The sequence below is a fragment of the Jaculus jaculus genome, chromosome 4 (assembly GCF_020740685.1).
Source record: "Jaculus jaculus isolate mJacJac1 chromosome 4, mJacJac1.mat.Y.cur, whole genome shotgun sequence".
Lineage (NCBI taxonomy): Eukaryota > Metazoa > Chordata > Mammalia > Rodentia > Dipodidae > Jaculus > Jaculus jaculus.
In genome coordinates, this window is record NC_059105.1 from 66,465,564 (window position 1) to 66,478,316 (window position 12,753).

At 42.9% G+C, this 12,753-nt stretch overlaps 1 protein-coding gene across 3 annotated transcripts in view; it reads right to left on the reverse strand.

Moving 5' to 3' along the window:
- Rapgef4 (Rap guanine nucleotide exchange factor 4) overlaps positions 1–12,753 on the reverse strand; it is a 336,159-nt gene that overhangs the window by 297,487 nt on the left and 25,919 nt on the right. The window lies entirely within an intron of this gene.

Here is a 12,753-nt window from a genome sequence, read left to right on the forward strand (position 1 = left end):
CCTGCTGCAATGACTGGGACATCTTTATATTCCAGAACTGTTCCTTGATTGTGCAAGATTAAAATTAAATGGGTGATTTGTATTTTAACCAGGAACGCTGGGCAAGCCCAGTTTTCTACCATCTGTTGCCCATTTGGAACCTCTGTGACATCAATGCCCCAGGAAGACTGCCCGGAAGCCTCATGGCTTTTCCTCGGTCTGCTTTGGCCTCTCCCCAGTGTGAGTTTCGAGAAGGGGAAGAGAGAACAGACCCAAGATCTGAGCCGCATCCCTAACTGCCAGCTTTGTGTTTCTCGGGTGGCATGCTTATTTTCTGGGTGACAAGGCAAGGAGAGTTACACAGACAATAAAAAGATGCGTCTTGAGCCAGGCATGGTGGCGCACGCCTTTAATCCCAGCACTCGGGAGGCAGAGGTAGGAGGATCACTGAGAATTTGAGGCCACTCTGAGACTGCATAGTGAATTCCAGGTCAGCCTGAGCTAGAGTGAAACCCTACCTCGAAAAAAATAAGTAAATAAAATTTTATTTAAAAGATGTGCCTACTTGGAGCATGAATTTTACTAGAAGATTTTAGGAAGGAAAGTTTTGCATTTTTGGATTTTTACAAGAATTTGTCACAGGAATAGGCTATAGACTTCTAGGTTTTCCTCTTAGCCAATGGACTGCTTTTTTTTTTTTTTTTTTTTTTTTAATTTTCATGAAAACAAGCAGGCCAGAATGTTTTTGGGCACAGTGAGGGACCACAAGCTCTGGCACTTGGGAAGGAAGCAGGATCCCACAGAATTAGCACCGCGGGCAGAAAACGTCACCCAGCACAGCTGGCGCTCCTCCTCATGCCAGGAAGTGCTGCTTCTTGATGAATCCACAAACGCTTTTTAACTCCCACTTCTGGCTGCAAAATTTAAAAAAATAATAAGAAACTACCAGCTCCCATAAACTAGAGCAGCTTCTGACTGGAATTGCTTTAAAATGTGATAAATCAAATATTTCATTTAGAAAAACAAGATTATATGTAACTCCATGTTCTGTTCTAGTGAATATCCACATAGCATAAAGCCAACCAGAACAATGAAGTTTTTTTAAAAAAAATTTTTTTTTAATTTATTTGAGAGAGAGGCAAGCAGATAGAGAGAGAGAATCGGTGTGCCACGGCCTTTAGCCACTGCAAACCAACTCCAGACACATGCATCCCCTTGTGCACCTGGCTTATGTGGGTCCTGGGGAATTGAACCGAGGTCCTTAGGCTTCGTAGGCAAAAGCCTTAACCGCAACGCTGTTTCACCAGCCCAACAATGAAGTTTTTAAAATCTTTTTATTTTATTTAATAGAGAAAGAGAGAGGCAGATAGAGACAGAATGGGCACACCAGGGCCTTCAGCCACTACAAATGAACTCCAGGCACATGCACCGCCTTGTGCACCTGGGGAATCGAACCTGGGTCCTTTGGCTTTGCAGGCAAGCACCTTAACCTCTAAGCTATCTCTCCAGCCCAAACAATGAATTTTTTAATCCATAGGTGTGTTTCCTCTTTACATTTCCAATCTGCATGATTGCGTGTCGGTGCACACATCCTTCCAATGACCTTGAGCTCTCTGATGTAACAACTCCCTAATTTTCCTCTGCGGAGACCTAGGTCTGTCTGCACATAGGCGGTGCCTCTATTTTGCCTCAGCCAATAAAATCCACCTGCATCAAAGCAACATGAGTCACTAAAGACCACAGAACCCCATGTCACCAATTATTAGGTTATCCATAAGTAGCTCAAGAGAGGTTCTGGTAGCCAGCCTCGGCTCACAGTACCAAAAAGCACAGAGTGTGTGTGTATGTGTTTAAGGCACATGGTTGATCTTTGTGGAAGATGCAAATGAGCCCAAAGCTGATTCCATATTAGATGAGCTTTCTCTGAGGGTACATCTAGAACTGCCTTGAAGGGTGAAACATGCAGAATAGGAGGACATCTGGTAAATCACTATCCAGTAGCTTTGTCCAAATCTATTTCCGGTCCCAGAAAAGAGACAGACCATCTGAGAAGACGTTCCCACTGAACAAGCCCTCTGAACGAGAAGTTAGGCTGAGAGCCTCTGAGGTCATCACCAGCAAGGGATGCACATCCACACACCACCGAGCATGGCTCCACAAAGCAGTCCCAGCAAAGGTGAAGGGCACTGCTTTCCACAGGCAGCCATGCATGCTCCTAAACTTAGGTCCTGTCCTTGGGCATACAATTCAAGCCTGCTGGCTATACCTCACAGACTTAGAGTCCCCGCTGCCCCTTTGTTGAGACAGGTGAGACTACATCTTCCAGACACATCCATCACACCTGTGATACCTCCTCTGACTTAATTTCCATTGAAAAGCCAAACAAGGGCTGGGGAGATTGCACAGTGGTTAAAGGCGCTTTCTTGCAAAGCCAACTGCCTCAGGTTTGATTCCCCAGTACCTACGTAAAGCCAGAGGCACAGAGTGTCTGGAATTCATTGGCAGCAGCATTTCCAGCAAGATGCCCTGGTACCATGACCACACACTCATTCTCCCCCACCCTTTCTCTCAAGTAAATAAATAAAATATTTAAAAAACGCAGACGGGGGATTGACCAACAAGTGGATGGTACCCTGGAACTTACATATTTGTTCAAACATCAAATAAAATTGTACTTGGTAGCTAGTTTGCAGAAGAATCATGTAAGGAGATGAGTATGTTTAATCATGAACTGGGAAAAGATGTAAATCCTGAAATAATGGTATCCCTTTTCACATGGACTAGATTTTCCTTATCATGATCAAAAATATGTTAAAATGCATACATTTATATTTTTGTAGCATGGTAGCAACTCTTGCCTAGCATTGAGAGACCCTAAGCTCAATCACCAGTACCACAAAAACAAAACAAAACCTCCAGGAGTAAAACTTCATAACATACAATAAAGATTTTTTTAAACTTAATTTTTATTTTTTATTTATTTGAGAGTGACAGACACAGAGAGAAAGACAGATAGAGGGAGAGAGAGAGAATGGGCGCGCCAGGGCTTCCAGCCTCTGCAAACGAACTCCAGACGCGTGCACCCCCTTGTGCATCTGGCTAACGTGGGACCTGGGGAACCGAGCCTCGAACCGGGGTCCTTAGGCTTCACAGGCGAGTGCTTAACCGCTAAGCCATCTCTCCAGCCCAAAGATTTTTTTAAAAAGAAAAACTAGGCAATATTTTCATTACTTAAAATTGGAATAGCCAAGCCACCAAGACCATATGTACGAGCAAGATACTTAAGTTTGACTTTTTGACTTTTTCAGAGAAGCCTTCACTCACTCTCAGGGGCGTACCACGTCTCTCTCATCTATGACTGTTCATGCTTAGGTCATGGTAAAGCCTTTTCTAATAAACTCCAACTCTGCTTTGAAAAACTGAATTGGTAAACTTTAATTATTTATTTCAATTCTTTTTTTCTTTTTGGACATAGAAATTAGCCATCAGATTTGCTAGTCCATATATGACTGTCAAAAAGATTCACACGGAGGCTGGTGAGATGGCATAGCAGTTAAGGTTTTGCCTGTGAAACCTAAGGATCCAAGTTTGACTCCCCAGTACCCACATAAGCCAGATGCACAAGGTAACACATGGATTTGGAGTTCGTCTACAGTGGCTAGAGGCCCTGGTGCACTCATTCTCTCTCTCTCTCTCTCTATCTCAAATAAATAAATAAAATATTATAAAATTTAAAAAATTCACAGTTAACATATTCACGTCTAAATCAGGACTTCTCGAGATGAAATGATAAACCACATGTACTGAATTCATACGACCCTCTGTTGTTCTCATCCCCTCCTCTCATGTACTGCTTTTTTCTCTTCCTAAAAAATTGTTTTATTTGCAAGCAGAAAGAGAAGAGAGACAGACAGAGAGAATGGGCATGTGGAAAGAGCTCCAGATGCATGTGCCACATTTGTGTCTGGCTTTACATGGATACTGGGGAATCTAACCCAGGTCATTAGGCTTTGCAGGCAAGCACCTTAACTGTTGAACCATCTCCCCAAACCCCTGGCTTACTGCTTTTCTGCCCCCTACTCTGAGGACATTTGATTTTGGATCCCTTGCTTATGTTTGCCCAGCCTGGCCTGACTCTTTACAACACATGAAAACACATGAAATCCAAATCATTCTCTAAAAACACGAGCTTGCTTCTCTCTCAGGAACAAGTCCAACGTCAGAACACAGTACACTGCTCAGTGCAAGGTCAATGGACTGATACGCAGCGTATCTAGATTCTATAGAGATTCTTACAGGGGCTCTGTGGTTAAAGACAAAGCCTACCAGCCAGGTTAAATTTCCTAGTACCCGTGTAAGGCTGGATGCATTGATTAGGGAACACATGCACACAAATAAATTTTTAAAAAATTAAATCTTTTCAAAAATGAGGTAATACTGGAAGAACAGTAGTCCTCAATCTCAGACCCTCACATTCCACTGGTGACTTCCTCAGTTGGGCACACCCTCTTGTGTATGTTCATTTCATCACACAGCCACTTCCCTGGTCTTCAGTCACAACAGAAACCAGGAAACCATTCTGGGCTATTCTGGTGAAAATTTGAAAATACTAAGTGCAGAGAGAATTGTGTTGGCTTTGGAACTTTCAAAGGGTGTGTGTATTCTGGAAGTTCAGGGAAGTCCTTGGACTCCAAACCCTGAGTCTGTGTTCTTATTTAACCAAAGAATTGGGCAAACCAAACTGAGAAGGATAGTTATTACATCACTATATTTATTTAGGGAAGTATAAAACTAAAGGAAGGGAAATGGATACTTCATGTGGTCTGAGAGCACATCTGATGGGTCTGGAAGAAATGTGAAAAGAGATTTAGAGAGGAAAGAAAAGAAAGTGCAGAGAGCTCCTGCCATTTGGCACCAGGCTGGGTGAGGAGGAAGCCAGAGTCACATGTATCCAAGCAGGTCAGGAGAATCTTGCAGAGAGAAAAAAAAGCAAGATAGGAAGAAGATGGGAGCCTTCATACTCAGGGGCAAAGACCCAACTGGTTTGTAGATTTGGAAGGTGAACCCCAGGGCCCACCCACCTAGGTCAGCTCACGTGGGCCATCTATCTAGGTAGCATACTAGACTGTGGACAGCAGGGGGCGCTGTCGATCAGTCTTGATCAGACATGAGTTCCATTTCTGATTAGGAGTTTCATGCTTGTGTCAGGAGGAGGTGGCATGTGGTGTGGCATCTCCTGGTTCTCTCTGGGCCTCAATTTCTAACTAAAACTGCCTAAAAGAAGCTAGCTTTATTCTATCCTTCGAAAGTATGTAACTTGTTTTGGTATTACAGGATTCATAGTTAAGGGACAGTCTTAAACATGGTAAAGCTTATGAGACCTTTAAAGTTGGACTAAATGCAATATACATTGTGACATGATTATCATTTATGGAGCCAGGGGCAGAGTGTGGTGGTTTGAATGTTAACGTGTGTGCCCCATAGACTCAGGTGTGTTATCAAGCTTGTAACTTGGGTCTCTAGCTGCCTGGCTGAAGGAGGTGTCACTGGGGGCAGATCCTGAGATCCAGAACAAAGGTGTGTTTGGAGGCTGATCTGAATTCCAGCCCAAATGTGTGGAGAGCAGTCTGAGCTCTGGTGTGTTTTGGTGTTTGCTAGCTAGTGATGGTTTCTACCTCGCTTGAATTTATGAATGGGATCCAGCTTCTTTCACCATGATGGAACTTCCCCTGGATCTGTAAAAGCTTGAAATAAATCCCTAAACTGTGTTTGGTTGGATGTTTGTCCCAGCAACATGGAAGCTACTTACTATAGGGATTCATTCTATGTTTTGAAATGTACTTTTGTTAAATTTAGTAAAATTGCTGCCATTATTTCAACTACTTTTTCAGTATGTTCCTCTTTTTCCATTCTTGGATTTTTGTTTACAGACCCCTAAGACTCTGCTCATTCTGTTTACAGTTGACTTTATGTTGTTCAAATTGAAGAACTTCTATTACACTGTCTTCATGTTCAAGGATTCTTTTGGCCTCTCCATTTCTTTCTGTCTACCTATCTACCTACCTATCTATCTATCTATTTATCCAGCTATCTGTCATCTCTCTAGCTATCATCTATTTCTCTGCTAAAGCTTTCTATTGACTTGCTTCTTTTTTTCTTTTTCTTTTTCTTTACTTTTATTTATCTATTTGAGAGCGACAGACAGAGAGAAAAAGAGGCAGTTAGAGACAGAGACAGAGATTGGGCACCCCAGGGCCTCCAGCCACTGCAAATGAACTCCAGATGCGTGCACCCCCTTGTGCATCTGGCTAATGTGGGACCCGGGGAACCGAGCCTCGAACCAGGGTCCTTAGGCTTCACAGGCAAGCGCTTAACCACTAAGCCATCTCTCCAGCCCTATTTGCTTCTTTTTTTTTTCTAATTATTCCAAGTGTATTCATAATTGCTCACAAAAGTACTTTTCTTAAGATCTAGGAGGGAAGGAAGGACCACTTCTCAACAGCCAGCCAAGGGAGAAAGAAACCAAGTACATCACTTGGCCTTTGATAACAGGGGTCAAGTAAGCCTGTGGTTTTATCTGTGGGGTTGAACATAGAGTTGTTATTGTCTAGAATTTTTCTTTGTTCCATTGCCTTTCCCTAGCCTTATCCTATGGCTACAGAGAAGTAGAATCTGAGCAGGAGAGATGGGAATTGTTTCAATGTTTCTGAGACTAATTGTATCCATCCTGGAATATATGAGGCGAAAAGAAAGTGTAAAGAACTCCACCCCTGTGTCCTTCTCTAAGCAGAGATACCTCAAGCCCATCCGCCCTTTTGCTCTACCTTTTAGACCTTTTTGCTTGTGTTTTATATGTCAGAGTTGCAGGGAAGCTTAGGAGGAGGAATAAGTACAGTTGCATCCACTCAATCTTATCCAGAACCAGAAATCTATGATCACCTTTTTTTGGCAGCAGCTTTTCTTACATAAACCGAGTAGGTGCGATTTCACAACCAGTGTATGTCTCAAAGGCTAGTATGCACGAACTAGAAACTCATTTACAGAGACACACTATCTCCCAAGAGGATGTTTCCAGGGACATGGCAACCAATGAGCCATATGTTGTTTATTTGTTAATCACTTGCCAACTCTGGCTATATTGATAATATCACTTCTGAGTTTCACAGCAGCCTGTGTGTCTCAGCTGTGATGGTTTGCTTCCTTGCTATTCACTATTTATCTCAGGAATGTCAATTCTTTGTGCTTATCACCATCTGTTATAGAGAAATAACACCCTAATTTCACAAACTGCATCCATGTTACCCTCCCTCTTGTCCTCTGTACCTCCATATCACAGATTTTCAGCTTCCTTACCTGGACTGTCCCTTTCACCTGCTCTCTGGTTGAATGGCCTCAGTGTAGGCTAAGCAGTAAGCTATGCACTTGGTGTATACATGTTTGATTTTTGGTTTTGGCACTTCCAGTGTCCTCACAACAGCAGTCCAAAACCTGACAGAGTTTGCAATCAGCCCATGGCTGGAAAAAGGAGATTTTAAGTCATACTACCTTAAAATATAAAACAGTACTGGAGAGGTTGTTTAAGGTTAAGGCACTTGCTGAGAAGCCTAAGGACCCAGGTTTGATTCCCCAGTACCTACGTAGGCCAGATGCACAAGGTGGCACATGCATCTAGAGTTCAGTTGCAGTGGCTAGAGGCTCTGGTGTGTCCATTCTCTCTCTCTCTCTCTTTCTCTCTCATTCTCTCTCCCCACTCTTTCTCTTTCTCTCAAATAAATAAAATATCTTTAAAATATAAACATAAGATAAGGGCTGTAGAGATGGCTTAGAAGTGAAGGTGCTTGCCTGTGAAGCTTAAGGACCCAGGTTTGGCTCCCAGAACCCATGTAAGCCAGATGCATATGGTGACTGAAGCATGTGTCTGGAATTCATATGCATTGGCTAGAAGCCCTGGTGTACCCATTCTCTCTCTCTCTTTCTCTCTCTCTCTCTCTCTCTCTCTCTCTCTCTCTCTCTCTCCCTCTCTCTCTCCCTCTCTCTCTCTCTCAAATAAATAAATAAATAAAATATTTAATTTTTTTTCCAAATACAAACCCAGTCAGTGGCTTTTCCTATTTTGATCATCTTCTGTCATATTTGGCCAACATGACACAATCTATCTGAATATTTGAAAACATTTTTACTTGCCTTTTAAGGCTGATTCCACATTCTTTTCCTCCTGCCTTACTGGTCCCTCCTACACAGCTTCTTTTGTTAGTTGCTTCCTTTTCTCATGAACTTTTCTCTTTCAGTACAGGCTTCTTGGTCTTCTCTAGTCTTATGGCTTTAAAGATCAACTATGAATGAATGAACTCAAAATTTATATCCTTGGCTCAGATCTGTCTCCCAGATTGCAGAGCCATGTATCTAATATCTTAGCATTTCCAGCTAAGAGTCTTTTAGACTTATCGACCTCAACAGGTCCACATCCACATGAACTCCTCTTTTCTTCCAAACATGCCTTATCCATAACTTTCCCCAGCATAATAGATGGTCCCATGACCCTTCCAAATTCCCAGTCCAAATTTCTTAGAATTGTCCTTGGTCTTCTTCCCTACACAGCCCCATTTGCAACGTGTGGGTAGAAATGCTGGTTCTACCTCAAACATGTGTCCTAGCTCTTCTCACCACGCCCACTGCTACCACAACATGGCCTGAGCCACCACTGTCCACTGTCCCTCACCTGTCCACTGCAGCAGCTTCCTTCCAGGTCTCCCTTCCTCTTCCATTGTTACCTTTCCCAAAACTCCTTCTTAACATCGTAATCATAGCAATATTTTAGAAACAGAAGTTATGTCATTCTCCACCCAAAACCTTTTGATAGTGTGTGCATAGTCCATGGCGTGTATATGTATGCGTGTGGTGTATGCAAGTGTGTGCAGATGTGTTTGCCCAGGCACATGTGTGTGGGGACCAAAAGAGAATATCAGTGCCTTCTCTCATTTTCCCACCTTCTTTCCTTGACACAGGGGCTCTCAATGAACCTGGAGTTTACTGGTCTTTGGCTAGACTGGCTGGCCAGTGAGCCCCAGAAATCGTTTTTCCTCCACTCTCACCCAGTCTGGAGTCACAGGAATGTGTGGCCATGTCCAGCTTTTCCCATGGGTGCAAGTGCTCTTACCCATGGAGCCATTTCCCCAGACGTCTACTCAGAGTCTTTTAGTGGCCTCCATTTCACCCAGGGTAGAAGCCAAGACCCTTATAAAAGCTGTTAAGAGCTGGAGAGATGGCTCAGCAGTTAAGGCACTTGCCTGCAATGCCTAATAATCTAGGTTCAATTCCCCAGTACCCACGTAAAGCCGGATGCACAAAATGACACATGCATTTAGAGTTAACCTGCAGTGGCTAGAGACCCTGGTGTGCTTGCTCACTCATTCTCTCTCTCTCTTTGCAAATAAATAAATAAAAGCTGTTTTGACCCCCTCATGGCCTGCCCTACTCTCTGTATGATTCCTCTCTTACTCTTTCCCTCACTCACTTTTTAGCCACAATAGTCTTCTTCTGGATCTCAAGTAATTGATAAACTCACACCAGGGCCTTTACACTGGCTGTTCCTCTTCTGAAGTTCTTACCCTAAATGTATGCTTAGTTCAAATCTGACTCTGGGCTGAAATGATTTTCCCAGTGTACCCTATTCTGACCATACTACTTAATACTACAGTCCTATGTAATTAATTTGTTCATTGTGTTTATTATTTATTACCTGTTTCTTCTATTAGAAAATAAGCTCTATGAAAGCAAGGACATTCTGCTTTCCATACTGAAGAGTCTGAAGCCCTAAAAAGATATTTCCTGGGCTGAGAGTTGGCTTAGCAGTTAAGATGCTTGCCTACGAAGCCCAAGGACCCAAGTTTGACTCTCCAGATCCCAGGTAAGCAAGATGCACAAAGGTGAGGCACATGCAAGGTTGTACGTGCGCACTAGGTGGTGAAAGTGTCTGGAGTTTGATTTCAGTGGCTGAGGCCCTGGGACACTAATTCTCTCTCTCTCCCTCTGTCTCTCTTTTAAAAAATAAAAATAATTTTTTTCTTTTCTTTCTTTTTCTTTTTCTTTTTCTTTTCTTTTTTTCTTTTTTTTTTTTTTTTTTTTTTTTTGGTTTTTCAAGGTAGGGTCTCACTCTATCCCAGCTGACCTGGAATTCGCTGGGTAGTCTCAGAGTGGCCTTGAACTCATGGCAATCCTCCTACCTCTGCCTCCCAAGTGCTGGGATTAAAGTCATGTGCCACCACGCCTGGCTCAAAAAGTAAATAAACAAATTCTAAAAATTAAAAAAAAAGATGTTCCCTGGGCACTTAGGAAACATTGTTTAAATGCAGGAATTCATATCATTACAGTAATGTCTCAAGTATTCAAAGAATATTCATTTAGAAATCCAGTTATTTAAAAAAGAACATTACAGGAATGAGATCATGTGGCAAACAAATTTAAAAGGTTTTTGTGAAACTAATGTCAAGGCTCCAAATACTAAAACTCTAAATGCATGCACTTTACTTAGAGGAGAAATAAATACTTGGAGTACAAAATATGTAAGTTCATATTATACATATACTAATAAACTCATATACATAAACACATATACAGTTTGTGGTGGTTTGGATATAAAATGCTCCCACAGGCTCATGTGTTTGAACACTTGGTCCCCAGCTGTTTGGGAAGGCTGTGGAACCTCTAGGAGGTACAGCCTTGCTGGAGGAAGTGTGTCACTGGGTGGTGGTGGGGTCTTGAGGTGTTACAGCCTGGTCCTGTTTGCTATTATCTCTCACTCTAGTTCCTCCCACCTGATGTCATGATGTAACACTGCTTTCTCCTCCTGCCATGCTTTTCTGGTCAGGACAGGCTCTATACTCTGGAAATGTAAGCTAAAATAAACCCTTTTCTTCCATACACTTTACCAGAAAGCATACATCTCTAACAAATGCAATCACCTGGATTCAAAGTCCAAAAGATGAGAAGCAACATACTATGTTTGGTTAAGGGGAGAAAACAGGCCAGAACCCAAAAGGGCAGTGAGCAAGCAGTAATAAGCTTCTTCGTGGCCGGGAAGAGACAGAGGAGCACAGCAAAGGCTGGCAGACCAGACAGTGAGTGAATTGGGCACTGGGGCATTTGATACTAAGAGAACCCACATACTTCAAAACCATGATATTATAGCAAAGGGTATGACTTAGATTCAAGAGACAGAGCCTCACCATTAAGTAAAAGAAAACTAACGCTCCTACCAGATTTATTGAGTAGTGCTAAGCTTCACTGATTCCATGGTTGTTATTGTTTTGAGGCAGGGTCTCACTCTAACCCAGACTGACCTGGAACTCACTCTGTAGATCAAGTTGGCCTCAAACTACAGTGATCCTCCTACCTCAGCCTCCCAAGCTGTGATGTGTGTACCACTATGGCCAGCATTGTGGGTTTTTTAAAAATTATATTTATTTATTTGTATGTGTGTGAGTGTGTGTGTGTGTGTGTGTGTGTGTGTGTGTGTGTGTGTATGGGCATGCATGTGCATAGTGCATACGTGGAGGTCAAAGGATGACCTTGAGGTGTCAGCTCTTCTTCCACTTTGCCTTCTTTGAGACAGGGCCTCTTGCCACTGAAAGGAAATGCCAGTCTAGCTGACCTGTGAGCTTCATACTCTCCCTACCTGTGTCCCGCTGTTGTAGACACTGTGGGATCATAGATGCATTCACCCCTTCTGGTCTGACGTGATGGAGGTGCTGCAGAGAATGGAACTGGCATAGGCAGCTTCGCAATTATCCTTTTTTTGTGGGGGGGGGGGGAGCTGGGTATGGTGGCACATGCATGTATGAGCGAGAGAGAAAGAATTGGCACAAAAGGGCCTCTAGCGACTACAATCAAACTCCAGATGTGTGCACCAACTTGTGCACATGTGTGACTTGTGCACTTGTGTCACCTTGTGTGTCTGGCTCACGTGGGATCTGGAGAGCTGAACATGGGTCATTAGGCTTCACAGGCAAGCGCCTTAACTGCTAAGCCATCTCTCCAGCCCTGCAATTGTCTTTAAACACTGAGCAATCGCCTCAGCCCCTCAATGATTTTTTTTTTTTTTTTTGAGTAAGCGTGAATAAAATTAACTTCTCTACAGTGCTGGGTGACTACAGACTGACTGCAAATAACCACATTGTTGATCTTTCATTGCTTTATTGTTTTGTATATAAAAAATAATCCTATGGTTCCAAGCAGAGTGCATGCTGATCAACTCTGAAATTCAACAGGTTTTTAGAATTCGATATCCCGTGAAGTTCTTATAATCCAGAGCTACATATAGAAAATGCTTGCTTGGGGCTGGAGAGATGGCTTAGCGGTTAAGTGCTTGCCTGTGAAGCCTAAGGACCACGGTTCAAGGCTCGGTTCCCCAGGTCCCACGTTAGCCAGATGCACAAGGGGGCGCACGCGTCTGGAGTTCGTTGGCAGAGGCTGGAAGCCCTGGCGCGCCCATTCTCTCTCTGTCTCCCTCTATCTGTCTTTCTCTCTGTGCCTGTCGCTCTCAAATAAATAAAAAATAAATTTAAAAAAATTAAAAAAAAAAAAAGAAAATGCTTGCTTGGCTAAGTGCTTGGGAAATGGCATGGCCTGAGCAGGTACATGAGGGCTAGGCTTAGGGTTAGGTTAGAAGGTACATATTAGTAATGTGTGACTCAAAGGAGCCACCAGGCCCTTTCTGTGACTTTCGATCTGATCTTATTTGAATTGACGCTGTAAAAGCTAGACACTAGCTAGGCA